Source organism: Nicotiana tomentosiformis, chromosome 6, assembly GCF_000390325.3.
Source record: "Nicotiana tomentosiformis chromosome 6, ASM39032v3, whole genome shotgun sequence".
In the NCBI taxonomy this organism is placed as follows: domain Eukaryota; kingdom Viridiplantae; phylum Streptophyta; class Magnoliopsida; order Solanales; family Solanaceae; genus Nicotiana; species Nicotiana tomentosiformis.
The window spans coordinates 80670280-80688560 of record NC_090817.1 but is presented as its reverse complement, the minus strand read 5'-3'; positions in this window follow the sequence as shown (position 1 = coordinate 80688560).

Sequence of the window (18281 nt, the reverse complement as noted above, 5' to 3'; positions counted from 1 at the left end):
CGCAATTTTTTTTTTAAAAAAAAAAATTCAATTCTGGTTTTTTCATTTTTCAGTTTACAGGTTCAAAATTTTACGAGTTCCAAAGTTATGAGTTCGGAGATTTATGTATTTGGAAGTTCATGGGTTTAGAAATTATAGAGTTTACTGATTCGAAAGTTTGAGGGTTCGAAAGTTTAGCGGTTCAGAAGTTTATGAAATTTGTGGGCTTAGAAGGTTATTGGTTCGAAAATTTATGGCTTCATGTTTATTATATCTAAATTGTTTATGAATATTCTTGAGAAATTATTTTTCTTAATTTGTGTACCAAACACCAAAAAATGAATAAGATTACTACTTATTTTTCAAGAAAATATTTTTAAAATATTTTTCGTTATACCAAACACACCCTTTATTGCATCATATTCTTGTTTATGGTCTGATCTCTTATGTGCATTCTAATTTCCGTGATTATATATATATATATATATATATATTAAAAGCACGAAATCCTTTAGCTAAATGTTTGTTCGCCTTTTTAACCCTTTAAACATAGAGTTTACACCGGATAAAATAGATATTTAATAATTTTCCCCCCTAATATTTAGGACTATAAAAACAACTAAAATCGTAATTACTAAATCTTTCCTTATTTGAACTATGTAAAAAAAAAAAAAAAGTCCTACAATTTAGGACTTTAAAATCAATTAAAATTTTAATTTATAAATATTCTTTCCTTATTTAAAGTATGTTATTACAAACTATATTTACGAATCCTCATATTAAGACTTTGAAGTCAATTAAGATATTTATTCAAAAAAAGCTGTATCTATCGTATATTTATATTTTTCAATATTAGGAATACAATTATATTCCTTAACAAAATAATATCTTGACATACAATATTCTAGAGCAAAAATTAAGGTCCAAAAAAGTCATATGAAATCTAAAAGGACTTACATAATCCGAAAGTACTCCTACTCAATTATATTCCTACTCAATCCTTTTTTAAGAACTTCTTTTGTTCTCTAATTTTGCAAATCCTAGATAAATTTATATATATCTATATTTATTTTTATATTTATCTCTCTCTCATAGCGAAATTCATAAGTACATTTTTGGTTGGACAAAATAGTAAATACAAATACAGTTTAATTTTTACAAAAAATAAAGCTGCCATATGACAAAAAATGAAAAGGAAGAAGAGAATAAGTAGAAACTCCTTCAATAACTATATCCCTAACAAAGAGTGATTGTCGTTGGTTTAAAAAACGAAAAGAAAATTTTGAAAGGGGTTGCAAATAGATCGGCCGGTTCACCAATCATTGATGGTTCTAAAACGGCTAAGCCTACATTGCATGCAATAGTACCTAGAATTACTATTCAAAAAATATATAAAAGATCATTGGGCCATGCGGGCTCTCCATAATAATTATTACCCATACCTTTAGCCAATTTAGCTCTTAATACATGATCATTCAAGTCAGATTTTTTTGTTATTGGGATAGGTGAATTCTTATAGATCCATCCCCCGAGGGAACTGGACATGATACTTTTGAATCATCCAGCTCGAGCAAGAATAAAAAGAACCATCCAGCTCGAGCAAGGAAATTCAAAATTGTCGTAGGTTCAAAAGGAAAAAAGAATAAAAGAACAAGAAGAAAACTTAAATGCAATATATTTATAAAATATCTTTATAGGAAACCGTCAGTTAATATCTCACTTTTTAATTTTCTCTCTATGGACACTAAGGTTTAGTTTCCTTGTTGGTCAATGTATTCATCAACTTAATTTTATTCTTAGTGAACTTCTTAAATTAGGATTTTAGAAACGTTATCTGCTGAAATTGCAAAGGAAGAATAATAATTTTTGAATTTTAATTGATGAAATTATAAAATTAGAACAACTTTTTGACTGAACACATTGATGAATTATTGAGAACTTCTATGGAACAGTTTCTTCTTTTATTGAGTTAAGTACGTAGGATCAACATTTATCATTTTTAGGAAAATAAACTTTTATTTTATAGCTTAGACACAATATTTCAATATAATATCTATATGACTTTTTATAATTCTTTTATTCATTGAGATAGTGTACACGCGCAACGCGCGTATCATAAAACTAGTAATATATATATATATATATATCCAATTTGTTTCTGATTAAAAGAAGAAAAATAAAAAGGCAAAACTTTTTTTGGAAACAATCTGAAAGAAAAAGAAGGGATCGCTTCAAAACCCATCTTTGATTCAATAAGAAGAATAAAACCCATTTTTATGTGTAATTTTCAAGTAGTTTGATTGAGTAAATTTATTTAATACTGTCAGAAGAATGAACTCTTTCTTTTTTATGTATTTATTATCGCATTTTTACTTTAAGAAGAATTTTGGGGAGAAGAGGGAAGCTCTTATAAGTTACTCCTACAGTAACCAATAAGAAACTATTGATTAGACTGGTGAGATCCACTTCCATTAATATTGAAATTGGTGACAACATGTGTTATATATCTGCTCCCATCCACTGCAACTGCACATCTCCTATCTGTTTTATGGGAAAAAATAGTTTAAGACCGCTGCTCTTAATATACTATACTTTCTTAGATTATTTCGTTTTATTGGAAAAAAGCGAGAGAGAGAGAGAGAGAGAGAGGTAGAAGTAGAATGCATGATTGGTGCAACTTGTTTTCTTAAGAAAGATTGGTTACTATAAGAAGAAGGACACAGTTCCTGAAAATTGGAGGCCATGCCCGATCCCATTTTTTGGCACACTCTATTAGCTGGGAAAAACAATTATACGTATTATTGCAAAATTCCAACTTGTGGCAATTATGAGTTAGTTTTACCACTTGCTTCCCCCATTTTGTTTGTTGTGCCACTTATTCAATTTTATATCGGAATACTTTCGTGCTATGTTTAAATATTATACTTGGTCTTGAAACTTGTCTCGATACAAAGTTGAACATGTGGTCTAGAATGAGATTTTACCCAATATCTTATGTTTTATTTGTTGTTAAGACGACTTGTCTAGACAATTCAAAATTTCTTTGTTAGAGGGCGCAATTGACCCTTTAATAACTGAATCACAGTCACTGGGCATTCTGAATTTTGAGTTGGAAATAACATTATTTTTTATATAGTGAAAAATACAGTATCAAAGGCTATGGCAATTAGCCAATTACTGGTTGAATTAATTATTAAGTATTTCTAATCTCCCTGAATTTTCATGGCTTCTTAATGTGTTGTCTAACAAATCTTGCTGAATTTCCTCTGTAGGTAGTAACCAATCTGCCAAATATATATATCTCTGTTCTAATGTTAATGAGTTGCTCTAATATTATAATATTACAACAGTTAAAAGGTACTTTAGTAAACTAATATATAATATTATACGACACAATCAAATCAGACAATAAAATTGTTACTATTAAATAATAACAATTTATACAAAATTGTATCCACAAACCAATATAATAGAATACAAGTAATATATTAGGTACCAATCATGAATAAAATAGAGTGTTTAAGTGCATGCCTCTCCTTTTGCTTGGTGAGGATGTCAAACAAAATAAAAATAAAAATATTATTAAACAATAAAATGTACTTACAAAACAATACATTATAAAATGAGGGGTAACAGTTAACAATCATCCATCCAACAAAGTTTTATGAAGTGGCTCTCGATCATTTTGCTTGTTTAGGTCGTCAGAAACGAAGCTGCAACAAATGCATCTACTTGAGATGATTCTAATACCATAGGTCTTCCAGAAATTAGAATTGTCACTCTGTCAACAACAAAGATTGCAATTTCTGTTCCATTAAATGGAATTTTTAGCTCTGGATCGTCACCACCAGTTTAGCAATATGGGACCCTCACCTCACCAATGGGCAACGGCCACGTTAGCTAAAGAGAAGTCTTGTCTAGCAAAAGTTTCTGGCGTAGGATTTGGCTCAAATACTATCTCTATCTCATTTCCAATGGTGTATAGGCCAAAATCCGTCTTTCAGAATATTTAGCGTAATATGACATTAAAGAAAGTTATCGGTCGAGCTCGTCCAAGACGCCGCGAGATCAATGGCCGAGGTGCCGACATGAGCCGTGGTCAAGATAGTGACGATTATCATAATCAAGATGCCAGCAAGGGTCGAGGTCGAGATCAACCACTAATAATAAGACTTGTAACGGTTAATTTGTCAAAATAAGGTATTAAAAGGGAATATTCTAGTGAATATTCCCTGCACTTGTACTATTAGGGTTTCCTAGGAAAAAAGTCACATATATATATAGAAAGAGGGGACAATGATAGGGGCATGTAATATTGATTCTGATAAGAACACTTTCGAGAAGAGGACTTTTCCTCTGGCAAAAACACAAAGATTACCTTTTTACAAAGATTCTTATTCATATTGTTCTCCACTCTCCATCAGATCCGAGGACCGTTCATGTGAATCTTGGATCTATCTCTCATTCATCACTGTCAGGCAAAATATTCGTCCAACTCATCCATTATTAGGTGAATCATTCTCTTTATTTACTTAAATGCTATTTATTGACATTTATTGTTGGCTATATCTCCCTTAATGTTCTTGCTTTAAGAGAATTCAATATTTATTGTCACCAACCACATACGAAATCTGTCCCATCTAATATACATCTTTGTGCTTAACATCTAGAGTTATTATCCTTAACTAGATCTAATCCCTCATTATATAAATTTAATAGTTTAGCCGAAAATTATATTTTTTGGTCAAATAATTTGGCGCCGTCTGTGGGGATTTTCTAGCTAAGTTTTTTAGTTTCTTCTATATCTACAACCAACACTGATTACTGACGCAAAAAAGAAAAAAAAACTAAAAGAAGAACCTTTTTTCTCTCTGCATGCACAGATCTAACGTGGCATGTAACAAAGAATAATGAGTGACCTCCCAACCAACCTCATGGACATCATCCACGAAAGCTCTGAAGCAGTGGACGAGGACACAACGCCCAACGCCTCCCCTAGGCAAGGCAGATCACCCCCTCCCCATTGCAGCATCACAAAATCCCTTGGCATAGCCTCTACATCCGTAGGAGAGGAGACACCGCCAGTGATAAAGAAACTCCTTAAGGCCTGGCTGACTGATACACTGACCAACGTCCTCCATAAACTCGTTCAGGATGCGGCCGCAACAAATGTGAGAACCTGTGCTGCACCACCAGTGAACACGCAACATGATCAACCTCCCCCCCACCCGCAATGACATGTATCACTCACAATGTTGTTAACAATGCAGGCGATGGCACTCTCATAACTATTCTGAAAAGGATGGAGGAAATGGAAAGTGAGAACAAGGCACTTCAGGACCAAATAAGGGAGCACCAAGAAAGGGTCGATAAAATACCGGGCGTTGCTAAGTTATTGTCGAAGAGAGATACTGGTCGATTCGTTGAGCAGCCATATAGTGATAGTGCTGCCCCACATGCCATACCGAAAACTTTCAAAATGCCTTCTTACCTGAAACTATACGACAGCACGACCGACCCTGAGGATCATGTGACTCATTACGTCACCGCTGTGAAAGGCAATGACCTCGCCAAAGAACAAGTATCCTCTATTTTGTTGAAGAAATTCGGCAAAACCCTCACGGGAGGGGCACTAACTTGGTACTCGCAACTACCAGCTCGTTCCATCGAAACCTTCGAGGAAATGGCCAATAAGTTCGTGACGGCCCATGCCGGAGCCAAGAAGGCCGAGGAAAGAGTGAGTGATATCTTTGCTATCAAACAGTCCCCGGGAGAAGGACTGAGGGACTTCCTCGCCCGTTTCAACCGAGTGAGAATGACTTTGCCCAATGTATCAGAAGGAATAGCGGTAGCTGCTTTTCAAAATGGGATGAACAGAAATGGTTCAAGAGCAACGAGAAAATTATTAAGTCCGCTTATGAAATAATTTGGATGAAATACATGATGCATACTGTGCCGAAGTACGAGCAGACGAAGACGACCTCAATGGGCCAACTCATCGACTGACCTCAGTACAAGCAGAATCCAGAAAAGATTGGAGAAGTGATATCAGAAGAGATCCGGCGACTTCATGGCCGAACCGGGAACGACATCTCCCATATGTTAGAACTACCGCTGTATCCTCACCTCGCAATGAAGAAGGCCCACCCCGATCAAGAACAGGGACTCACCAGAATGAAAGAGGTATGCCCCCTTTATTATCCGCTCACAATTTTTGCGTGTCACCTACATAGATCGTCTACGCCTTGGAGAAGCTTGGACCAAAGGTAAAGTGTCCACGAAAAATAAGGTTAGACCCGAATACCAGAAAATCAGACGTCCTCTGCGAGTTCCATCAAGAGCGAGGACACAAAACCGAAGATTGCATCGCCCTAAGACAGGAGGTCATAAACATGCTGCGACAGGGACACCTCCAAGAATTGCTGAGCGATCGGGGAAGAACCAACTTTGCCAGGGGACGCGAACAACATCAAGGGCCATCGAAGATGCCCTCGCCAGCCCACACCATCCACATGATCATCGGCGGAGGAGACAACGCTTCTATCAACAGCGTGAAGTTTACCACGACCCACAAGCTCAAACGGTCGATCACCCATGAACGGTATGATGAACTTGAAGAAAGTATCATCTTCGATAAGTCAGATACCAACGATTTGGCATTCCCTCACTATGACGCTCTTATTATTACTTTACGAATTTTGGATATCGACGTAAGACGGATTATGGTAGACGATGGGAGCGGCGCATGTATTATCCACCCCTGAGTAATCACACAAATAAAACTCGAGGACAAGATAGTACCACGCTGCATCACACTAACAGGATTTAACAATGCAGTTGAACGAACATCTGGCGAGATCACACTCAGGGGAGACTCTAAGGCTTTGGGCAGTGAGGCCATTGCCTTAGGCACCCTAATTTTGAAGGCCCCCAAATTTATTTTAAATTCTTATTATTATTGTTATATTATATATTATATAATTTATATAAATCATTAGAATAAAAAAAGTGTTACAGTGTATTTTTTATTACTTGATTGAGGCTATTTTATACAATAAATTTATAAATTATGATAATTTTCTTCCCTCATTAATTAGTATATTTGACAAGAGTGGGTTGCTCTAGTGGTGAACACCCTCCACTTCCAACCAAGAGGTTGTGAGTTCGAGTCACCCCAAAAGCAAGGTGGGGAGTTCTTGGAGGGAGGGAGCCGGGGGTCTATCGAAAACAACCTCTCTACTCCAGGGTAGGAGTAAGGTCTGCGTACAAACTACCCTCCCCAGATCCCATTAGTTGGATTATACTGGGATTAAGGGCCCCCGAATATGATTTTGCCTTAGGCCCCGAGATCTGTTGAGTCGCCCCTGATCACACTCCTCGTCCTGACGGATGGCGTCACTCTGGAGACCACATTACACATCATGGACCAGGACACGACATACAATGCCATGATAGGGCGACCGTGGATACACACCATGAGGGCCATACCCTCCAGCTTGTACCAAGTCATCAAATTCCCAACTCCATGGGGCATATTCAGCATAAACGGGGAACAACGCATATCCCAAGAGTGCTACTGCATCGCCCTAGACTGCACCGCCACCCAACAAATGAGAGATAAAGAGAAGGAAGCATAGCAATCAATAGGGTTGAGGTCGGTAGGCGGTGACATCGAAGACGTCATCAGAGACCCCGATGTGGCCGAGGCCGTAGGATCGACCATAGAGGACCTCGACCCCGTTCAGCTAGACGTCAACGACTATAGCAAGAAAGCTTACATCGGTTGCAAATTCCAAGAACCGGGTAAGTTTCGCAAATTTCTAATTGCTCACGCGGACTTGTTTGCTTTTAGCCATGCAAATATGCTAGGTATCCCAAAGGAGATCGCCCCACACAGATTGAACATCGATCCACTCTACCCCCCGGTAAGGCAAGTTCGACGTAAGTTTAATTCCGCAATCAATGACGCGGTGCACGAAGAAGTGGAAAAATAATTGGAAAATGGCTCTGTTAGAGAGTCGAAGTACCCTAATGGGTCACCAACGTGGTCATGGTGAAAAAGAAAAACGGCAAGTGGCAGATGTGCGTAGATTTCACAAACCTGAACAAAGCCTGCCCCAAGGACTCGTTTCCACTACCCCATATCGACCAACTCATCGATGCGACAACCGAGCATGAGTTGCTGAGTTTCTTAGATGCCTACTCGGGCTACAACCATATCCTTATGGAGGAAGAGGACCAGAAAAAGACCACCTTCATCACCCACCAGGGGACGTACTGCTAACAGGGTTATGCCTTTCGAATTGAAAAATGCAGGGGCAACTTACCAAAGACTGGTGACGAAGATGTTCAAAGAACAACTCGGAAAAACGATGGAGGTATACATCGACGACATGCTGGTGAAGTCCAAAAATAAAGAAGATCACATCGACTATTTAAGAGAAGCCTTCGGCATACTCAGGCAATACAGCATGAAATTGAACCCCGAAAAGTGCGCATTTGGCATGGACTGAGGAAACTTCTTGGGTTTCCTAGTGTCGCAGCGGGGTATCGAGGTCAATCCCGACCAAATCAAGGCCATCGAAGGTATACCAGAGCACTTGACCACCAAAAAGCAAGTCCAGAAGCTAACCGGCCGTATCGCCGCTCTGTCAAGGTTCATCTCGCGATCCTCCGATAGGTGCCACAAGTTCTTCGGTGTACTTAAAAAGGAGAACGACCTCCAATGGACCCCTGAGTACATCCAAGCACTGAAGGAGTTAAAGGTGTACCTGTCCTCGCCACCATTGCTCTCAAAACCGGAACCAGGACAACCTCTCCTCATCTATCTCGCCGTGTATGAAGTAGCTATGAGCGCAATCTTAGTCCAAGAAAATAAAGGTACGCAATCTCCCATCTATTACATCATCAAGACACTAGTCGATACCCTACCTTGGTCGTAGCTTCACAGAAGCTTAGATCGTATTTCCAATGCCACCTTATCTCGATCGTCATGACTTTCCCCTTAAGAAGTATTTTACACCAACCCGAACTTTCGGGCAGATTGGCCAAATAGGTCATCGAACTAAGCGAGCACGATATTATATATCGACCGCGAACGACGATAAAGTCTCAGGTCCTTGCCAACTTCGTTGCCGGCTTCAGTGCGCATATACTGCCCGAAGTCGAAAAGTAAGTCGTCCATGCTTCTTCTCAAATACACGACCTTTGGGTCCTATACATCGATGGTGCATCTAATGCGTCGGGGTCCGAGCTGGGACTCGTACTCGAAGTCCCAACAGGCGAAGTGATTCGCCATTCCATAAGGTGCCCGGACATGACTAACAACGAGGCCGAGTATGAGGCCGTAATTGCAAGACTAAGACTAGCACTCAAATACCGGGCGAAACGGCTAAGGCTGCGCTACAATTCTCAGCTCGTGGTCAACCAAGTCACAGGGACTTTCCAAATCAAGGAGCAAAGGTTACAAAAATACCAGACTGATGTCTGCAAACTACTACCCGAGTTTGACGAATGTCAGCTCGACCAGATCCCCCAAGCGCAGAATATTGAGGTGGACGGCCTCGCCAAATTGGCAGCATCCACCAAAAACATCACAACCGGAGACCAAAATGTGGTCCACCTCCTCAACTCATCGATAGACCAAATCGAGGTAAGAACCATAAACCAAACTTGGGACTGGCGCAACTGTATTATTACATATTTGCAGGACGACATACTCCCCAATGATTAAAAAAAAGGCCAAGAAGCTGTGAATGCAAGCGGCCAGGTACAACATCGTCCACGATGACTTGTACAAAAGGACATATGGTGGCCCCCTAGCGAAATGCTTGGGCCCAAATCAGACACGGTGCGTCCTTAAAGAAGTACACGAGGGCCATTGTGGAGCTCACCCCAACAATCGAGCTTTGGTCAGTTGCCTCATACAAGCAGGATACTACTGGCCCACCATGAAAAAAGAGGCCGCGAACTTTATGAAAAAATGTGAGCAATGCCAGAAGTACGCCCCATTGATCCACCAAGCAGGCGAACACCTACACTCAGTAACTTCCCCTTGGTCGTTCATCAAATGGGGAATGGATATTGTGGGCCCCCTCCTGGTCGGACGAGGTAATGTACGATTTCTCTTGATTTTAACTGATTATTTCTCTAAATGGGTGGAAGCAGGAGCATTCGCCCAAATACGCGAACAAGAAGTAATCGCTTTCATATGGAAGAATATTGTATGTCGTTTCGGCCTCCCCAAAGAAATCAACTGCGACAACGGACCCCAATTTGCAGGAAAGAAGGTTGCCAACATTTTTGAAAAATGGCACATCAAAAGAATACTATCAACGCCTTACCACCCCGCGGGTAACGGGCAAGCGGAATCCTCCAATAAGTCAATACTGAACATCATAAAAAAGAAGCTCGAAGACGCCAAGGGACTATGGCCGGAGATATTACCAAAAGTACTCTGGGCCTACCGAACAACGCCAAAAATGAGCATAGGGGAAACGCCATACTCGTTAGTCTATGGGACTAATGTAGTAATACCGTTTGAGGTCGGAGAGACCAACCTAAGATACTTTCGCGAAAGTGGACCCCAGAACGATGACAGTAGAAGGCAGGAACTCGACGAAGCCGGGGAATGAAAAGATATAGCCTGCGTAAGAATTGTCGCCCAAAAGCAGCAAGAAGGACGCTACTATAACAAAAGAGCAAAGATCAGGCCACTTAAGGTCGGGGACTACGTGCTGAAAGCTAAAACACAAGCAAGCAAAGATCCACGGGAAGGCAAACTAGGAACAAACTAGGACGACCCCTACAAAATCACGGCAGCGGCAAGCAAAGAGTCATTCACACTAGAAACAATGGAAGGAAAGCGACTACCAAACAACTAGAACATTACACACCTCAAGTACTTCATCTTTTAAAGGATGAGGTCCCCAAAGTCGCACTCTTTTTCCCTCACTCGAGTTTTGTCCAAATTGGGTTTTCTCGAGGAGGTTTTTAAAGAGGCGAGGACGGGGATACTTCAGGATTGAGGTACGCACAGACGAGGGCACTGGATGGCTAGTTTATTGCTCGATCTCTTACTATTTATCCAGTTCGACCAATGAAGGGACTAGATAGACTGGGATTGGGGCTGAACTACCAGCCATCGCCCGAAAAATATGTTAATCTCTCCAAGAATATGAATAAAATACAAGTACATGAAGTTTATTCTCGCTCTCCCCAAGTAAACGTTACATTCGACCTCATTCGAATCCACGCCTATTCGGCCCACGACCCCAATCAATTAAAGGTTACATTCGACCTCGTTCGAATTAACACCGATTCGGCCTACGGCCTCAATTAATTAAAGGTTACATTCGACCTCATTCGAATCAACGCCTATTTGGCCCATAGCCCCAATCAATTAAAGGTTACATTCGACCTCGTTCTAATTAACACCGATTCGGCCCACGACCTCAATTAATTAAAGGTTACATTCGGCCTCATTCGAATCAATGCCTATTCGGCCCACGACCCCAATTAATTAAAGATTACATTCGACCTCGTTTGAATCAATGCCTATTCGGCCCACGTCCCCAATTAATTAAAGGTTAAATTTGACCTCGTTCGAATTAACACCGATTCGGCCCACAGCCTTAATTAATTAAAGGTTACATTCAACCTCATTCGAATCAACGCCTATTTGGCCCACGGACCCAAATAATTAAAGGTTACATTTGACCTCGTTCAAATCAACGCCTATTCGGCCCACGACCCCAATTAATTAAAGGTTACATTTGACCTCGTTCCAATTAACACCTATTCGGCCCACGACTTCAATTAATTAAAGGTTACATTCGACCTCATTTGAGTTAACACCTACCCGGTCCACGACCTTAACCAAATGAAGGCTACTTTCAACATCGTTCAGCCTACTCAAACAAATTTGTTACGACAAAGGCAACCAAACTACAAAATCAGAAAAGCGCACAAACTCGAACAAAGAAAAGGAATCAGGTACGAATAACAAAACTAACACTTCATACTATAGAATATTTTTTTACAAAGGCTGCACGCCTACAAAAACTACACTTGAATTTGCGGCTAAACCAAAAAGAACAACAACTAATTACCGCCTGACCCAGTAGCACCACCATCTTGATCGCCCAGACCGTCTCCACCTACCTTCTCGCTATCGCCATCGCTAGCGGGATATTCATCCTCATACCACGCATCCTGTTCGATCTGATCCACGCCCGCAGCCTCATCATCGTCGCCAACATTCGGTGTAGCAGGATCATAGCCATAAGAAAACCGAGCTTTACGTGCCTTAGCACGAGCGTCCTCAAAGTCGGCTTCTGAAACAGCCCCCGTCCCCATCAAGTCCCTGAATATATCCAACTGGGCCTCAGCATGAATCCATTCCTCGTACAAATCTCGCAGAACATCAGGAAAGGTAGAAGTACGGGATGAGGATGACAGAGCTAACAACTGTGCCTTCTCAGCCTCTAGAACTGCGACTCGATCACTAAGGCTCGAAGCATCTTTCTCCAGCTCCCCTTTCCGCTCATCAAGCTGCTCCTCCCTGAGCCTGGCCGTCTCCAAAGCACTCTCCCGCTCATAATGAAGAATGTGGATAACGATTGTGAAAGCCTCCGCCTTCCTCGCAGTCGACAACTGGGCTAACTCCACCCTCTCTAAGCCCTCCACCTTATCAGCAACCTCCCTACTCAGAGCATAAACTTTGAGTTGACACTCCTCGAGCTCGGCGTGCAGTGAAACCACCTGGGCTTGAAGATCGGCGCATTGAGCCTCCACCCCCTTTCTCACCTCAAGTTCCTTTTCTTTGTCCCTCAACGCTCCATAGAGTTCTCTACATTTTCCAATGACCCTCATCAATTTGTCATCCTTCTCCTTGAGTTCACTTCGGAGATCCTGGAAAGTGCTGCTTCCACCAAACCGCTGCAGATCTCGTGGTGCTTATCACAGTATTTGCGATATTTCCGCTCCATCTTCTGGAAAATAGCCTTACGCCTCTCCTCTCGGCGGGCACTCTCGATCTCCAAGATCACGGTATGAAAGAAATATATAACAAGTAAGAACAAAACTGGACTCGACAAAAAAAAAGAAGAAAACATAAAAAATGAAGAAAGATCAAAGGCTTACCCTAAGAGCGAGGCCGGCTATACTCCTTGACAGAGTGGCATCTTTTAACTTCTCAAGGGTATTACCCTCCACATCGGAACAGAGGGGACCAAGGGAAGGGACCACATCCTCCGTATCAACCAGCAGGTCCCGGTCCAAGGGGATCGCAATAGTCCGCGTGGTCCCCTCCAATCTCACCTCGAGTCGGGTAAGTCTTCCCCCATCATCCTAACTTCTCGGTGTCCATATCGGAGCCCATCTCGTAACCTTCTTCGGCTACACTTTTTCCCTTTATGTCATTTCGGGAAGAAGGATCCTCGGCTGGTAGCGAGGTCGATGGCTCGTCCTCCCGTAAGACGTTAGGGACTCTCGCTGACGGCCCTTCAAAATCCATCATGACCTCAGGAAGAGATATACATTCCTCGGCCCCCGACAATGGCAGAATAGTAGGCGGTAACTCGGTGCCATCTCCAAGTTATATGGTCTCCATCTCTTGGAGAAGCAAGTTATCGCCATTCGGTGATGATCGTTCCTTATCATCCTCGTATACTAAATGATGCAAAGGGGAAGTCGAAAGCCCTGCTGCAGGAGTAGTTGACGACCGAGCAGACCTAACCGCAGCAGAAGGAATAGAAGCGGCCTTCCTCTTACGGAATACCGGAGCAGGTGCCTTCTGCCTTCTCGAAGGTCCCCGGGCTAAAAAAGAAAAATCAGAAGACTGTCACTTCCCGCACAAAACTGCAACGAGCAAACAACCATGGGGTCGAAACAGTATAGACAAGATAATTATGCATGCATAAATAAGTACGTATAGACGAACTTATAGGTCGCGGAAGGCGCAATCCCAAATTTCTTGATAAAGGCCGAACATTCACGAATCCCCATTGTGTGAGGCAAGATCTGGCTAACCCAGTCATGAATGTCCCCGACCAAGGGAGGGGCTGAAGTCCCAGCTGCACGAAGAAGGGACGAAATGTTAGACTACAACTAAACCAGGCAAAATGAATGGTCGGCAAAAAGATGCTTACGAGCGTAATTCCAAGCCTCAGGGAACCCGGTTGCGTTGGTCACCACATCCTCGATCTTGACAAAGAAATAGTTGAGCCAGAACTGATGATTCGCATTATCGTCCATCTTCACCACCAAACTTTACTTCCTCGGTGGCGAAGGTGTAGCATCGGCCCCCTATAGAAACTAGGGGCGAAGAGATGCATCAGGTGGCAAAGTGAGACCCCACAGCCAGCCAACTCAGCATATTTCGTCAGCATACGGATAAACTTATAGATATAGGGGGAGAGCTGGGCCGGGCAGATGCCGTAGTAGTGGCAAAATTCCTCCGCCAATGGGAGAAGAGGAAAAGAATAGCCCACGTAGAACAGATATGCATAGAACGCGTAATATATTGGGCGATGTATCTATACAACATCGTGCCCCGCCGGAACCAGATCGATGTGAGCCGGAATTTTGAACTTTTTCCTAAACGCTGCGAGGTCAACCTCGTTCATCACCGACTCCGAGACCTTAGGGTCATCTTCGGGTAACTTCAAAAAGTCAGATCTAACCTTTTCACTACGAGGAATTATTTCCTCCACCATAGGGAACCCCTTATCTTTAGGGGCAACGGAAACACCGTCGCTATGAAGAGGTATGCGCACTGCCAAAGGGGTAAGTGCCATACTAGAACCAGAGGGTGCGTTAACCATATTCTTGAGAGAACGGATACGCAGTGAAAAAGCAAGAAGGAGACAAGGGTTTGATATGGAGAATAAAGAAAGGGACACATGGATTCAATAATGCAAGCATGTAAAACAAACACAAGGGACCTCAGGTCTATATTTATAAGATTTCAGACACCAAGACCTAGAAATTAAGCCATCACTGCCCAGCACAGATATCAAAACTGCAGAGGCACGGGAAATGACGCAGGGCATCGGGAAGGTGCGGCACACTGACGTATGATGTCATGATGTCATTCTAAAACAATGCATCCCCAAAGTTTGCAGAGCACGAAAAGTCATGTCGCCACCTCGACTAAAGCGCCGTAACCCATCTTACTCGCCTCATTTTGTCAACTGCGACTTACAAAGTCTGCTCATCAAGGCCGTTTGAGCTCAACCTTAATAAGCAGAGGGACTAACTGTATAGGCCAAAATCCTTCTTTGGAATATTTAGCGTAATATGGCATTAAAAAAAGTTATCGGTCGAGCTCGCCCAAGATGCTACGAGGTCAATGGTCGAGGTGCCGATATGTGTAACGACCCGACTGGCCGTTTTGAGTATTTTCACTTCGCTCGATAGTTTACAGGCATGAGTAGCTCCGTATGATGCATTATGACTTATGTGATTTGTCGTTTTTAATTTTTAGGTTATTCGAAATCGAATTGGAAGAATGGATTTCATTGTCAAAGCTTTAAATTGGACGAGTTGACCAAGTTTGACTTAGGAGCGCGTCCGGATGGTGATTCGGAGGTCCGTAGTGAAATTTGGCTTGAAATGGCAAAAGTTAAAATTTTGGAAAGTTTGACCGGGAGCGGACTTTTTGATATCAGGGTCGGAATCAGATTCTGAAAATTAGAATAGGTCCGTAATGTAAAATGTGACGTGTGTGAAAAATTTGAGGTCAATCGGATATAATTCGATAGGTTTCGGCATCGGTTGTGGAAGTTGAAGTTTCAAAGTTCATAGATTTCGATTTGAGGTGCGATTCGTCATTTCGATGTGGTTATGCGTGATTTGAGGTCTCGAGTAAGTCTGTGTTATGTTATTGGACTTGTTAGTATATTCGTATGGGTCCCGAGTGGCCCGGATGAGTTTTGGACGAGGTTCGGATCATTTTCACTTTATGTGCAAAGCTGGAGGCTGCTGGTTCTGGTATGATCGCACATGCGGTTGGTTTGCGCAGGTGCGATGGCCCCAGAAGCGACAAAGGCGTCGCAGATGCGAGAATAGTGCTGGGTGAGGAAAATCGCAGAAGCAGAGATTTGGGCACATATGTGATGCCGCAGGTGCGGCAGCTCGAGCGCAGGTGCGGAGTTGGAGGGTGTCAGCAGAGGTCGCAGGTGCGATGTCATTTTCGCACCTGCGATGGCGCAGATAGGGCAGCGAGTTGCAGAGGAGGAAATGGTGAGGAAGCCGGGCAGCACAGGTGCGAGGTGTTTCCACAAAAGCGGTAGTCGCAGGTGCGACGAATTTTCTGCAAATGCGGATGTGCTGGGCAGAATGTTATATACAAGGGTTCACGATTTTGGCTTCATTTTTACATTTTCGAGCTCGGATTGAGGCGATGTTTGGAGCAATTTTCACCATATAAATTGGGGTAAGTGTTCTCTACTCGGTTTTGGTTATATTCCACGAATCTATCTTCGATTTTTGCTTTTGGTTGATGAATTTTAAAGAGGAAATTGGGGGTTTTGGCCTAAAGTTTCATAATATGAATTTTCGAGTTTTGAACATCGAATTGGAGTTGGATTTGAGTGAAACTAGTATAGTTGGACTCGTAATTGAATGTGTTGTTGAATTTTGTAAATTTTGTCAGGTTTCGAGGTGCGGGCCTGGGTTGGGCTTTTGGCCAATTTCGGACTTTTGATTCAAGATTTGATCTTTTTCGATCGGGATTGGTTCCTTTAGCATTATTTGATGTACTTGAGTTGTTTTTGGTTAGTTTCGAGCCGTTCGGAGGTCGGAACGTGCGAGATGGCATCGTTGGAGCACCACTTGGCTTGTTCGGCAGTGACATTGACTTGTTTGAGGTAATTAACTCTTCTAATCTTAGTGCTGAGGGTATAAAATCCCTAAATACGTGTTACATGATTGGTATTGAGGTGACGCACATGCTAGGTGACGGGCGTGTGGGCGTGCACTATGTGAATTGGGACTCTGTTGTTTCCATGTATAGTGGTCCTACTTTGTTGATATCCATGTTTTCATCATGTGATAAAGTAGTTAAGCTTTCAATCATGCTAGATATCATGTTTAGGCATTTTGCCGATATTGTTTGGACCCATAGTGGTCGTTTCTTACGGTCATCTCACCGATTTTATTGATATTTCGTACTCAGTCATATTCATGCATTCATATCATATCTCAGTCTTAGTTATTTATCGATACATCATATCATTGTTGTCGGGCTAGTTTCATGACATTGTGAGCCCGTGAGTGAGACTGGAGAGATTGATAATTGAGTGAGGTCGGGGGCCTGTTTGTGAGGATGTTGTCATTATAGCACGTGAGTTATCCGTGCGATTCCAGATATTGATATTAAGGCACGTGAGTTGTCCGTGCGGATTATAGCGCTTGGGATGAAAGGAGCCCCTCCGGAGTCTGCACACCCCCAGTGAGCGCAGTCGACTATAAATAGGGATCGGGCTGCATGCCGCAGCGGGTTTGGTACAGCGTTGAGTGTTTGAATGTACTGAGCATAGTGAGAGAGAATGCGAGACAGTGAGATTGAGTACTCTGAGAGTGTGAGTACATGAGCTCATCATCGAGATGCATTGCATTTGACATGCGTACTTGAGATACATGCATAGAGGTGCATTTTCTTCTGCTACCCAGTTTTGGGGACATTTATGATTTTACCAGTATCTTGACATGTAGGCATAGAGAAGTACCTTCCTCATGCTATCTGAAAATGAAACATCTTACTATTTGTTGAAAGGAGTTTTGGGAAAAAATCACAGTTTTCAAACTTACTCGTATATTGGCTTTTCGGTAAAAGATTTGGATTTTCATTGAGATACTTGAAAAGAAATGCCTATTTTTCTGGAACTGTGAACGAACTGAGCCTTTTATTTCTGAGATACTCGTTTGTTACTTGTACTATGCTGTTATGAACTGTTGTGGAATATTGGTGCTGGACCCGATCCCTTTTTGTTAGCTCGTCACTACTTTCAACCTAAGGTTATGTTTGTTACTTATTGAGTACATGAGGTCGGTTGTACTCATACTACACTTTTGCACCTTGCGTATAGATATTGGTTGCTGATGTTGCTGTGTTCGATGGGAGCTGGATTGAAGATGTACCTGCGTTCCAGTTGTAGCTGCCTCTTGTTCGTGGTAGCCTTAGATCTATAAAACTCTGTTTATGTACTTTTCAAACAGACTATGTATTTATTTCATTTCGGCTTTGTAAACTCTATTCTTAGAAGCTCATAATTTTTACTACCAATTCTTGGGGAATG